Below are 14,227 nucleotides of genomic sequence, written 5' to 3' on the forward strand. Positions count from 1 at the left end.
GAGGCTTTAATGACTGGCAGATCACAGGAGGCCAAAAAACAAACCCAAAACATACAGAGAGACGAAGGAAAAGAGGACGTGACATCTTTTATCTCTGCACGAGAGGTCACGAGGTCAAAAGCTGACGTTTTAATCCTGGAATTAAACTGTAGATATTCTCCAGTCGACGGGATCACTGCTACGCGTCTTTCCTGGACAGCAGGTTGGAGCTTTTTCAAAACATAACTTAAATAGCAGAGAGCACAGCTTGAGTTTTAAACGTTGTCATTAAACTCTCGTGGATTACTGACAGTCTGTCACTTGCTTTTCTCGATGGCTGCGTACGTAAGTATATTTTGTGTTTGGAGCGAGTATTGTTCAGATAAATGGGCCCAAACGAGAGGCACTTAATCCTGCCTCAGCTTAACCAAGTCGTGTGTTCTTAGAACGTATGAAGTGTCCAAGGTTCGAGCCCCGGCTTGAACAGTCCCGGTCGTTGTGTCCTTGGGCAAGACACTTCACCCGTTGCCTACTGGTGGTGGTCAGAGGGCCGGTGGCGCCTCTGTCATTGCGCCCCAGGGTGGGTGTGGCTACAATGTAGCTGCCATCACCAGTGTGTGAATGTGTGGATGACTGGTGCGTAAAGCGCTATACAAATACAGGCCATTTACCATTTACTGATGTGTTTGTGCACCAGATGAACACCAGGAAGTTAAAATTTCTTGTTTTCAAGCTCATTTTAAAGCCATCCGTCACATTTACTAACAATCATGGATGTGAATGTATTTCAGCACTTTGTGAGTCTTTGCCCGGCGTATTAAGCTGCTCATACGTCCTAATGGTTTTAGGTAACGCTCTCATTTGTACAGACAGGTGCTGGTAAAGCTGGAGGGTCCAGCGCGGTGCATTTACATCGGAGCCTCTTCCTGATCTTAGAGACGCAGTTTGCTCCCCTCACAGCGGCTCCAACCAGCGCTGTGTAAAGACCATCATTTCCTTTTGTCCTGCGCTGCACTCTGTCTTTATTATTGCATAACAGAGGAGTAAATACAACAGATTCATCCTCTCTAATGACTTCCTTGTTGGCCAACGCTCCCTCGGCACGTAGTTCCGGTTTGATGGATGCTCCGCGGCCCAGCGAGCGCGAGCCAAAACGCCGCTGGGAGACCGGAGCAAAGTGACAAAAACAACAACAGGACAAAAACAAAAAGGTTGTGCAGAGATGGCGGGGGGATTGTGTGAGGAGCGCCTCGTGTTTTAGACGCATTAAGAATGTAATGTGCTATTACTCTGTGAGATATTCCTCTGGGCTCAGCCGATAATAGAGCGGAGCTTCAGGACTCACCTGCCGCCAACAAGGGCCCTCGATGCGCCGCCACCTTAATACCGAGCGCTCCTCGGCCAAAAATTGACATCGTCTAGAGAGCAAAGCAATCAGCCGAGCCGGTGTTACTGAGCGTTTACGCCTGAGCTGAGCCCGCCACAGCAAATCTTGACCTTAAAGAAGCCCGTTATTTCATTTTTCTTTCAGACAACTCTGTAAAGCTCTGAAAGAGCGGCGGGCGGCGGGGATTTCCTGCAGGTGATCTGTGGGTTTAATCCACTGATTCTCCAATCTGTTTTCTCCTGATGGCGCCCGAGGAGGCGGCGAGAACACGGGGAGAAAGACACGTGTTGATATACGATCTGACAGAGCCCACAGCCTGTTTTTCAGAGTAAAAGCTCTGGAGATCAGTGGAGGTAAATGTAAAGGTGGCTCAGCTGCGAACTGAGGATCGGCGGCGGCACGGAGCAGAAACACTCGTTAACCTGTGAGGCTTAGAAGCCTTCAGCCCGGCCTCTCTGAGGAGGAAACATTTTACTGAGGAGCGGTCCACAGCACAAACACAGACACAAACCCTTTTTTGAAAAAGCTATTATTATTGTTTTGCAGGTCTTTCATTTCTGTCATTCACACAGAAACGTCTCGACTTAGAGACACATGAGTTCAGCGTATCTGCGGGAACTTTGAATTAGAAATATGTGAATACTTTGTAACTAAAGAGACACAAGAAATGGGAGGAAGACATTTATGACACGCTCCAAACGTGCTTAAAATCTCGTGATGTAGCTGCAGCCCGTGGCCTCGTGGTGGCGTCACACCAAATAGGTACAAGTGGAAGAATCACTCTGGGCCAGCAAAGCTGTCATATCAAGCTATCAATACATTAACGATTAACCTGGTCTGCCGCCTTCTTCCTGCCATGACAGCGTTTGACTTTCCCAAAGCACGGGAACTGTTAGCCTAACCACAGCTCTGTGGCTCATTGCGCATGTTTCTATCCAGGCATGCTTTTACTGCACTCACAGTGACTTTAGGATCACTATATGCTGAAAAATGAAGTTGCTGTTAATCAGATGTTTCCAGATGTTACTGCGTAATGGCTCAAACTTTTCTCGGTTCATAATTCATCTTTTTTTTTTAATTTATAAGATTTCAAGTTCAAAATTACATTAAAATCACTCCAGACAAAGGAAAAAAAATTAAAAAACAAAAACATCCAAGCACAGAGAAGAGAAAACAAAACAGCAAAAAAAGAAGAAAAAACCCCCCACAGGTCATCCATCCACTTCCACTTCTCCTTTTCTGGGTCACGGGGGGTGCTGGAGCCTATCCCAGCTGTCATCAGAGATGGGCAGTAACGCGTTACTGTAATCTGATTATTTTTTTCAAGTAACGAGTAAGGGATTACTATTGCAAAAATGGTAATTAGATTACCGTTACTTTCCCGTAGGAACGCTGCGTTACTGCGTTACTAAAACCGTGATTTTTTGCGAGAATGTCTCATGACAGTGACGTAAGCGAGTGCGCCGTTCGTAACAACAGCTGTGTGCAGATCAACAGTGGATCATATATCGAGTGCAGAGAGAGTATGAACGTGCAGCGTTTAAAGCGTGGAAGTACTGACCTTACTTTGAGTTTGATTCCATAAAAAGTGACAAAAACATTAGTGTCCGCTGTGCGTGGGAAGAAAACTTCTTTTTACAGCGAAAAAAACCCCTAAACTTCCAAACAAGCACCGAGTAGCTACGACGTAATGGGAAACTCACAGAGAAACTCACGGATTCTTCCACTGACCGCGGCACACCTGCACCAGGGTAACCCTCCGCCTACCCCACTCCTGCTTTACAGGTGAAAATAGAGCAACAGGACCGCTGAGTCTTTCACTTTATTTATTTTCTGCTGTGTTTTACTTGCATCTATTTGAAAGACTGAGTGTAAACACAAAAAAGATTTTATTTTATGAGCTGGAATGTGCAGAAAATAGGTTTAAATGTTAAACTAATTTCTTCCAGTCAGAGAATGTTGCATATAATTACATTTTTGCTTGATGCATAAAGTTAAAAGATTAAAACTGATAAAACAAGTTTTAAAAAGAGACTTTTCCATTTGATTACATTTTGTATGATGATTATGTAGAAAAAGTAGAATTGGGCTGAAAGATCTATCGCTTTATCACCTCTTCAGGTTGTAAATCGTGTTTTTAAAAAGGTAACTAAGTAACTAATTACTTTTGAAAATAAGTAATCAGTAAAGTAACGGGATTACTTTTTGGGGGAAGTAATCAGTAATTAGTTACTGATTACTTTTTTCAAGTAACTTGACCAACACTGGCTGTCATGGGCAAGAGGCAGGGTACACCCTGGACAGGTCGCCAGTTTGTCGCAGGGCTAACACACAGGGACCATTCGCTCTCACATTCACACCAATGGGCAGTTTAGATTAATCAGTGAACCTAACTGCAAGACTTTGGATGGTGGGAGAAAGCCGGAGTCCCCAGAGGGAACCCACGCAAACAAGGGGAACATGCAAACTCCACACAGAGAGACCCAGCCTGATGGTGGAATTGAACTCTTGCTGTGCAGCAACAGTGCTAACCACCGTGCCACCAAAAAAACAACAAAACCAAGTTAGTCAGTTCAAATCAAAAGTTTGAGACAAATGCTGGAGTCCGAAGAAGATGATCTTCCGTGTAAAGTTAGACAGGGCAGCAGAGAGTTCACCGAGTCCAATAGATGTTCGGAACACGTCCAGGAAGGAATCAGGGTCCAGCAGAAGTTGTCACAGTGTGCCGAAGCAGCCTGTATGAATTGTTAATAGACCCAAATGCAGACACAAAAGAAGGTGGAACAAAACTTGATATGAACAAAGGCGAGCCGTTTAATAAGGCTGATAAAAAGAGCCTTGACAGAAACCTGGACATGAAACATGGCGAGAAATAACGGACGACCTGACGACGAATGAAGAAAACACACAGACTAAATACACACATGAGGTGATCAGGGGAAGTGGAAACACACGGGGAAACGGCTGAGGCTAATCTGACACGAGACAAAGCAAGCAAAGCACTGAAATAAGACAGACTTTCAAAATAAAACAGGAAACAGCAAGTAGCTTGACAACATGAACAAGAAGACAAGAAACATGACAGACTAACACAGAAGTGAAACATAACTAGACTAAACTTAAGACAACCAAATGATAATCCTGTTACTCAACATATTTAAAGGGATAATTGAAGAACTCAAAACGTAAACTGAAAACGCTGGTCAGAGACCCGGGATCGTGACAGAAGTGTGGTTTCACATAAACACAAAGCGCAGTCAAATGGGTTAAAGATGATCTTGAATCCCCGTTAATGTGATTGAGAAAAGGGTCCAGATTTCGACAAATGTGCCAGCCAGACGATGACAAACCTCTTCAATATAGAAACATGCGATCAGCTCACGTAGCCAAACCCTAAACGAGGGAGGAGGTGGTGCTTTCCAGGCTCTAAGAATAAGTGTTTTACCTTCAATCATGACAAACATTAAGGCTTTCTGAAGAGGACACCGAAGTTCCAGTGATGTTCCAAGTTCCATCTGACTTTAATTTTAAGTCATAAATCTGGTTATATATATTAAATATCTCTTCCCAGAAACTCCTGAGTGTAGGGCAGCACCAGAAAAGGTGGCCTAGGGTTCTTTCCATTGCTTTGCATTTATCACACAATGAGTTAATAGATGGAAAAATACTGCCTGGCTTCTTTTTAGAGAAATCATAATTCATCATTTTTAACACAGATTATAAACACCACTGGCTGACGTGCAGCTGAAACCATGACAGAGCCTCACAGATGGCTGCAGACTGTCACTGTTGGACCTCCTCGTACATACTGACCATGATCTGGATCCATCGCTCCATCAGATCTGCTCCTCTGATCTTCTTGTATCATTTTCATTTTCTCCTGTTTCCCTTCTTAAAGAATGGCTTCCTGACAGCCGCCCTTCCACTGAGACTATTTCTGATGAGGTTTCAGTGAACATAGTGAATAAAAGCTTCTTTATTTAACTAATGAAACTGGACCAAATGATGTCTGTGAAGGTTCTCAGTCATCCAGATCATGGTAGTCTAAGGAGTTTGGAAAGAAAAGCGTCTGGACTTCTTTAACCCTTTAAAACCGATCGGAGCAGCACGCTCTGTTTTGCGTAACTATTTTTAAATCCCGGTAGCACTGCAACCGCGTAAGCTAGCGCAATAATTTTTTTGCACATGAAACCGGAGGAATTGTACTTACATCTTATGCCATCAGCTTGTCCTCGGTCACGGTTTCCTTCCACATATAGCTTTGCAAAAACTGCATAAAAAGTGCTTGCAGCAACAAAAACACAATAATCCAGAAACACGCTTTGCCGATCCGATCAGCTGTTCAAAACACTTCCTACATTGGAATAGACGTCAGAGCGAACTTTCGCATGTCCGCCATTACCTGCCCGAAACCGGAAGTGACGTCATTTTCGTGGAAATTTAGTTTTTTACCATCAGGGCCTCATGAGCCTATACTGGTGTTTTTAAAAGTTATCTTTGACTTTATGACTTTCTGTGTCGTTTCTGGGATGCTTAGGACTCATATTGCACTGCTGGAAATAGTTTATTTTGATGCAGATGCTGCTTTTTTGCAAATTTGCATCATAATATTTATTTTCGTTTTTCTTTCAGTGTATAAAAATTGGTGTATTTCAAAAACAAAACTATGAAGACACTCAAAATAAATTTCCTGTGGTGGGAAACTATTTTGTGCAACTTTTTTGTATTTACAGTTTTGAGGATAAGCCTCTTAAATTTCTCTAACTAGAAATTTATGTTAAAAAAACAAAAACGATTTTCAATTTTTTTGTAGTGAATTGCACTTTTTTGCAATTTATGTAATTACTATGCACTTAATGCAGACATATTATTAAAATTTGGGCTATAATGGTTGTATTGATGTATAGCAACTTGAAATGTTCCCAAAAATGGCTCCACAGCATGTAAAAATATGATATCAGCTCTGGCGGACTTGGTTCTATGGTAGGTCTTAAAGGGTTAAGTTGCTTGAAGATGTTTCACCTCTCATCCAAGAAGCTTCTTCAGTTCTAAGGTCAAACGGTGGAGAGTCCCAGATTTAAGTCCTAGGGGAGTGTCCCACAAGAGGGTCATGGACCCCCTGTTGATCCTCTACCTAATCACACGAGTCAAGAGACCAAATTAAGCGTTTCGTGACAACCTGCTATGCCCGATTTAATTTAATAAGGGTTATTTGCCAGGTTGTCTCATCTCTTGAATTAGGAGCTTTTTTTCTTCCTGAATAATCCATAGACTGGTATTAACAGACAAAAACATTCCTGTGAAATTGTTCAGGTACCAGGACTGGATTGAAAATGGGTGAAAAATCAGAAAAACTTTGAAACACCTTCAGAAAGCTGGAGAACTTTGGCCCAACACCAACATTCAAAACACTACATCAAAGCCTCCACAGCACTTTTCTGTTGTTCTGCCCTTTCGAGGATGTGAAGTCGATCAAACCTATGTAGGGTTTTTAAGGAATAACCTGGCCACTGACGTTCCAGGCATTTAGGAAACCTACAGAAAACGATTTTTGTTTTTGCCAGCACGGTCGTCTCTCCATCTCAATCAGAGCAGAAAGCTGCGCGGGACTGATAACTGATTTTAGTCTTTCTGCCTTTGTCCCATATTTTGTCCCTTTTACTTTATTTCACATTAAAAGTCCCAAATCTTAAACCCAAAGGAAGAAGATGTGTTGCTCAAATACTCCCGGTACATTCACGTCCCCAATCGTCTTGTAAGCAACGACGATGATAAAAATGAATTCTCTCCCCTCGTATAGTTTCTGTTAACAGTTCACTTTGTTCACAGCGGTGCGATCGGAGGTTTTATTTTGCCTGTCTGTGCATATATTTGCTGCAGAACTTCATCTCCCCTCGCTGGCGATTAAACAAAAGCTGTCTAATAAATAAAGATTTAATTATCAGAAGATTAGTGTGTGATTTTGTTGTAAATTAAGAGCAGCACAGCGCCGCCCCGCTCCTGGATGTGTGCGGTAAATTAAATCAAAATCCTCCTCAAACACATCGCGGGCAGATTTGGGAACCGACCGGTGAAAACTGCATGTTTTTCCAGGGCTTAGGCAGCACACGCTTTCAATTAATTCACAGGAAACTTCAATGAAACTGCAGCAGGAAAACAATCTGAGCCTCTAATCCGTCCATCAGAGGCGAGAGTCCGAGACGATCCACTCATTAAAACTTACACTCGTCTTCGTCTTCTTCTTCTTCTGGTGTCGCAGGAGCTGCAGGACGATGGTTGTCGGATGCATTGTGGGTCTGAAAACACTAAAAATCCGGCGGTTCTCTGTGCTGATGCTGTAGTGAGGTGAAAGTATATTTAAAAATGTGAGATTTCTGTCTGTAACATTAAATCATGTCCCACACTTTGGTGGATTTCATGTTTTTTCCCAAATAGTTGATTCTGTTCATCTGGACGCTTTCAGTGGGAGAAACATTTCATCGTCATCCAGGTGACGTCTTCAGTCTCAGCTGACTGCAGGTTTCCAACCTTATAAACAGGACATTTGCACAATGACTGAAACCAGCACCACTGAAGGAACACTGGGCTGGGAGCTCAGTTCCATGATCCTACTGAAAACGTCACGTCTAGATGAACAGAATCAACCTTTTGGGATTTATTATAATTAAAAATGAATAAAGAAATTTATTAGTCTAGCGCAGGGGTGGGCAACTCCAGGCCTCGAGTGCTGGTGTCCTGCAGGTTTTAGATCTCACCCTGGGTCAACACACCTGAATCACATGATTAGTTCGTTACCAGGCCTCTGGAGAACTTCAGGACATGTTGAGGAGCTAATTTAGCCATTTAAATCAGCTGTGTTGGATCAAAGACACAACTACAACCTGCAGGATACCGGCCCTCGAGGCCTGGAGTTGCCCACCCCCTGGTCTAGCGTGTATCACCTTATTTTAAACCTTGGGCTCTAGCAATGCTTTAACGCTGTATATGTGTAATGATGGTTGTTCGATGCTCATTTCGTTTCCTGATTCTCTGTTGGCTCCAAAGAGCGGACGTTCAAAGGATGGCGCCCTTTCAGCTTCAGTTATCTGCTTATTAAGTCATGAAATATCAACCCTGCTTCCTGGTCCGAGCGCCGAGTTCATTAAGGCAGTCGTCTTTTTAACTTGCTGTAAAGCTCGAGTAGCCACAATGAGCACAACGGAAAGCCCCAAATAGAGGTTTCTCACATTGATCAAGAGTTGTCACCATATTGGACGTGATACAACCTCCGGCTGCGACTCCACCAGTCGTCGGTGAGCGCTTTTAGGACGTTTCTGGCTGTCACTCGCCCAAAAACTGAAAAATAACGTAGAAAAACAGAAATGACGACTGTTTGCCTTCAAAGTAAAAGACTCAGTTTGAGCCAACATTTTTGAAAAGGTGGAACCTTTATTTTGAAGCAGATTGGCCACCATTTGTGCTTTGTGTTGCACTGTCACTCTGGGAGTAGCTGGAGAGTGTGTGCAGACATGTCTGTGTGTTGGATATATATCAGGAGGAGGGTCCTCAGGGTGGTGGCCAGATGCTCAGTCCATTTATCTATAATTAAAACAAATTAATGGTTTATTTTGACCCAAAATTGGTGAGATTTATTTGCTGTCTTTGTATTTATTCTGTGTTGAGACTGTTTGATTGAACTTTATTTGTTGTTCCTGTCAGCGTGTCAGCGCCTGATACCCAAACAGGCAGCAGTAGACTCCTCATTTACAGAACAGTGGCATCGTGCAGAAATAAAGCTGCTTTCATCATCATTATTCATTTGCAGATTTGTCCGTTTATAAATCCATGCAGCTCTGGGTGTTTGATGCAGTTTTGCAGGTGTAAAGCAAAATAAGTGCAAGTGGATGCAGAATCAAGATGAATGCTGAGCTCAGACAGACGCCGGCTGATGAAAACTCGCTGGGAGGCCACTCCATCTTAACATGGCCGTCCTGTGTCTTATGATATCTTATCATTAGTTTCCCTGACAGTGATGGAGCGGCCGGCGGCACCCCCCTCATCCAGCACCACGAGCCGTGTATAAAAGTAACCTTCTTTCCATAATAATGGCCATCCGTCACTTCTTTAACTGTCAGAGGACGAGGGACGCAAACAAAGTGGGATTTAACAAGGTGTGGGGGGGTCGGAGCATCCAAATGGTCCTGACCTGTTAGGAGACGATCTGCCAACATTACGGCTCTGATGTGTTCAGGGACCGTGGGACCCAGGAGCAGCGGTGGTTATTAAATAGAGCCAGGGAGGAAGTCCTCCATTACTCTGCTGCCTCTGGCCCCCGGAGACGAATTTGGCCCTCGGCACGTTCTGGCAGGAGTTACCATGATTTAAGTCAACATTAATGTGAAGAGGACGACACACACTTTTCTTCGAGTATATTCAGTTTCCCCTTTGCCTTTTAAAGATATATATTATGTTACTATGTTAAATAATATGAAATTACATTAAAAACATGACACCATAGCGGCCTTTACATTTCGAACATTGGGATTTTGGCCACGCCATTTAGTTGGTTTTGTGGAGCCAATTACCTCATTTAAAAAGCAGATACCTTGTAATATGTACTTCCTCCTAATTGGCCAACTTTATCACATACCCAGAATTTCACCCTGCACCAGAACTGCAGCTCAGTCGTCCTGGACGGTCTGTTAGGACAGTAACCTCCCAGCAGCCATATTATTGGTCACATGTAGTGATGGGCAGATGAAGCCCCATGAAGCACTGAAGCTTTTCATCCAATTGGTTCACCCCAACGCGAAGCTTCATGAAGCTTCATTTGCTCTAGCAGGACACCTACTGGACGTAAAAATAATAGCTGGCATGAATTTGAAGAGTGTGGCATTTTGCACACAGCCTGTAAATGTCAACAACAAAAGGAGTGTGTAAAACATGTATATTGTAGTGATGGCAGTATACTGTGTATATTTATAGTGGCAGTATGGAAAATGATTATTTGGAAATGCTTGAAATGGAAATGATCATTTACTGTGAGGTGAGGTGTGGTTGGGGTGTGGACAGTAGTTGTGCTTTTGTAACGTTGAGGTATGGACAGCTTTGAGCCTCAGTCCTGCCTGTTCACATTTTATTCTGTAAAAACTAAATTTTCACTGCTTTTATGACCTTTTTAGTGGGGAGAACATAGCTAGGATTTAATGATTTAACAAATCTTTTGAATCCTTTGTCCTCCACAATGCTAAATGGCTGGGAGTCCTCAATCACCATGCTGACCAGGTCTTCATCTATTTGAGATTGTTCTCCTGAGGAAAGACAATAAAGACAAAGCACAAATATAAATATCACACACGTAACTTATAACAGTTGTATAATATTGTTATATCATTTAGTAACATTACTGCATGCTATATTATCATTGCATTTGATGGCTCACCTGGTCTTGCTCCACAATCGGTGTTCCTCTTATTCTCATGCAAAGCTCTGTAGTGCCTAAGCATGGATGAGGTGTTGTTGTTATATCCCAGCTCCCTGGCACATAGCAAACACTTCACCTTGTACAAAAGTCAAGACAGCTCAACATAAATTGTATTGCACCATCAGTATCATGAAAATACATCTTCTGTAGAAATTTACATACCTTGTTGGGAGGAATAAAATCAAAATGTTCCCACACAGGGGAGGACATCCTCCTCTTCTTAGCTGGCTCCATTCTCTCCTGACTTTCTCTCCTCACTCTCATAAACCTCCAAACGGTCTCCAAACTCTCTCTAACCGCAACTCTCCATCAAACACCCACATTTTGAATGAAGTCTGAGGGTTTATATCGCTGTCATATCTCGCGGCAAAGTTCGAACCACTTCATGAACCAGTCACGTGGTACAGCCGGGCAGCGAGGCTTCGGACGTCATCATTTTCAGCTCCTCCCATAAATGAAGCAAGCCTCGATACGCGCTTCGCGGAAACGCCCCCTCCATTACTCGACACACGCTCCGAAGCCTCGATACAGAACGTCCCATCACTAGTCACATGATGTCATTAAAACAATCAAACGTGGTCCAGAGGTCCAGTTCAGGGACTCCAGTTGGCTGAGGTGAAGCCCAGCAGCCACCCGTGTCGCCATCCACCTGTTAATCAAAGAGGCCACGCCCCTACAAAGACATTAACCATCCCTCCAACTTTCCATACGGTCTTCATAAAGGGGGAAATTATCCATATAGACCAACACAGTTTGTGTAACAGGCTGTAAACATGTTTATTTCTGCTGTAAAGTTTTATCATGGGAGTCTATGGGGACTAACTCGCTGCTGGAACCCCCTGCTGGACGTCACAGGAACTGCAGCTTTCAGCTTCACCTTTCAGTCCTGTAGCAGTTTTTCTTGCAGTTCCACAGAACACCACTAGAGGCATACAGCTGTGTATTTAGCTCATTAATGACAGGTTATAGCAGCAGATGTAATGAGAGCAGCCTAACAAGACACGGTGACAGTCAGGTGTGTGTGTGTGTGCGTGCGTGCGTGCGTGCGTGAGTGTGTGTGTGTGTGTGTTGATAAATGGACAGACAGTGAGCTGATTGATCGGTTCACTAACAGGAGTCGACACAATAATCTGCTCGTTTGTCGGCTTAACTGGGACGTCAATACTGTATCGACTGAAATGTCAGCCACACGAGGCCTTCATTAACCCGCCATCTGTCACACACACACACACACACACACACACACACAGAGTCATGTTTCCACCTCTTCAGAGGACATCACACTCACTTGCTGCAGAATAATCTTACACCAAGAAAAATTTAATGACTATTTATTCAAAGGACTGCATGCCTATGTCCAGTCCCCACAATGAGAGTGTTTAAACACACTTCTGTCCCCACATCAGCAGTGAGACCAGCACACATGTCTCAGCACACACGGATCTGTGCCAATGTCTGTGGATTTTTCAGATTGATGTACTCGAGGAACCTGATCGGTCTGCTGATCTTTAAGTTCGCAGTGTTAAACATGGCAGCTCAGACAGAAAGTGTCCTAACTGCACGTCAGTGAGTGATGACCTCTGACCTTTTCTAACCCTCTTGGAGGTGGGGTTGTCTGCAGCAATGAAACAGTGGCTAAAGACATGCCTTAGACTTTGCACAATATCGCCACATTATCAGCCGTCATCACAGTTTTTGGCTAAAAAAGGACAATAAAGTGATACATTTGAGTTTGAAATAAAAACATATTTCAACGAGCTGTTTGTCTAAATGAGGAAAAATTTCACAGGATATTCTTTTTTATAGTAATGGGGAAACTAATCTTTAAAAAGATTCAGGGGGAAATTCAGCAAAATAACAAGACAGAAAAACTAAAAAGCTTCAACTGAAACAAATCAGAGGCAGTTATGATTTAAGATTAGCTGTTTGTGTTTGTATGGTAAATGGTAAATGGCCTGTATTTGTATAGCGCTTTTTTTGATTGTATGACACAGTGAAATTATTAGTTTGATTTCATTAACAATCAGCACATGCCATATTTAGCTGCTTGGCCTCACAGTTCAGCAGCTTTGTACTGTGTTGCAACAGACTGGTCCACCTTTCTTAGTTTTCTGTTTTTATCTTTTTGTTTGACGTCGTCGCTACTAAATCCAAAGATGTGTCCAAACAACAGAAACGTGCATGTTACTGGCTGCACGGGAACAAGTCACGTGACACAAACTGTTCTTTGTTTGAAGGGACGATATGAAGGGGAAGTATTAACAGAACTCAGTAACAAAGAAATGAACTGACGCAGGTAAGATTACGTCAGTTTGTTTTCAATGAACTGCCCGGCGCTAAGCTGAGCCCTCAGTGCAGCCTGGCAGGAACAAACCTTTCAAAGATGTGGAGAAAGTGCGTTTCCTACTGCACACCTTGGACAAGGAAAACCCAAAAGAAACATCTAAACTTTATAAAAGATGTTGTGCTGCTTCTGTTTTTGTTGGATTTTTAATATGTTGCAGAGCAGCTGCAGGGGTCAGTCTTCATGGTAAAAACATAATACTGCGCAGGACCCCCAAACTTGTGAATTTTAAAATCTCTTCATACATATATTTATTGATATCTGGACCCACCTCCTTTCTTGTCTTACTCCTTTACAAAGACTTTAATCTCACTGAAGCTGATTGCTTCAGTCTTCAGGGATGTTTCTCAGACTGCTCAGACGTTTCTCCTGCCTCTGCTGAAGCCGAGTCCTCCTGGATCCGAGCTGCTCCTCTCGGGGTTTTCCTTCAGTCTGCTGAACGATGAGCCGAGCCTCACATAGAGACAGATCGTCTCCAGCTGATCACACGTCTGCTGCAGTTCAATGAAAGCACTCGTTCAACGCGACAGGCGTGACCGAGGCGGCCGTCTCTGCCATCATCACAACCTGACTGCCGATGATATTTACCTGAGAGCCGTTTGAATACAGGTCGGAGCTAAAACCAGACGTCTCCAACTGTTTGACAGGAAGAGCGATTCTTAGAGTAGTCAGAAAAACATTTAAAGAATGTGAGCAGAAGGTTTGAGTTACCATCTCACAGATTTAAACGGATCTCTGTGCTCTTTAACAGACAGCTCTTTTTATCTCAGACTTCATTAGAGTAGCTTTGTATGAATCGCACTTCAAAATAATCCCTATTTACCCTAAAATGGTTGGCTATATCTGAAACAAGCCGTTAATCGCTTTAATATCCTCCTCACTAAAAGTCCGCTCTCTTTAGATTGGCCAGCTTCTGACAGCTTGTCAAGGCGCATCACCATATATTAGATTTTAAAGCGACATAACCACCCCCTGGTTTTTGGACGGTGTTTTGGAAGACGCTGAGACACAACAAAAAAGCCAACAGCTCAAACTCAGACTCTACAGCACAGGT

The 14,227-nt window shown here is 43.2% G+C and overlaps 2 long non-coding RNA genes across 2 annotated transcripts in view; both read right to left on the minus strand.

The window, feature by feature from the left end:
* The window catches only part of LOC113027115 (uncharacterized), a 28,702-nt gene extending 27,087 nt beyond the window's left edge, over positions 1–1,615 (minus strand). The window contains exon 1 of the long non-coding RNA XR_003272987.2: positions 1,325–1,615. This is a non-coding gene — a long non-coding RNA (uncharacterized LOC113027115). The remainder of the gene's footprint in view (positions 1–1,324) is intronic.
* Positions 1,616–10,467: 8,852 nt separating this feature from the next.
* LOC145429822 (uncharacterized) lies at positions 10,468–11,235 on the minus strand. Its single transcript, XR_013910154.1, has 3 exons — positions 10,992–11,235; positions 10,788–10,905; positions 10,468–10,656 (listed from the first exon to the last, which is right to left on the minus strand). It is a non-coding gene; the product is annotated as an uncharacterized LOC145429822 (long non-coding RNA).
* Positions 11,236–14,227: the final 2,992 nt, after the last annotated feature.

The sequence above is a fragment of the Astatotilapia calliptera genome, chromosome 1 (genome assembly GCF_964374335.1).
Source record: "Astatotilapia calliptera chromosome 1, fAstCal68.1, whole genome shotgun sequence".
Lineage (NCBI taxonomy): Eukaryota > Metazoa > Chordata > Actinopteri > Cichliformes > Cichlidae > Astatotilapia > Astatotilapia calliptera.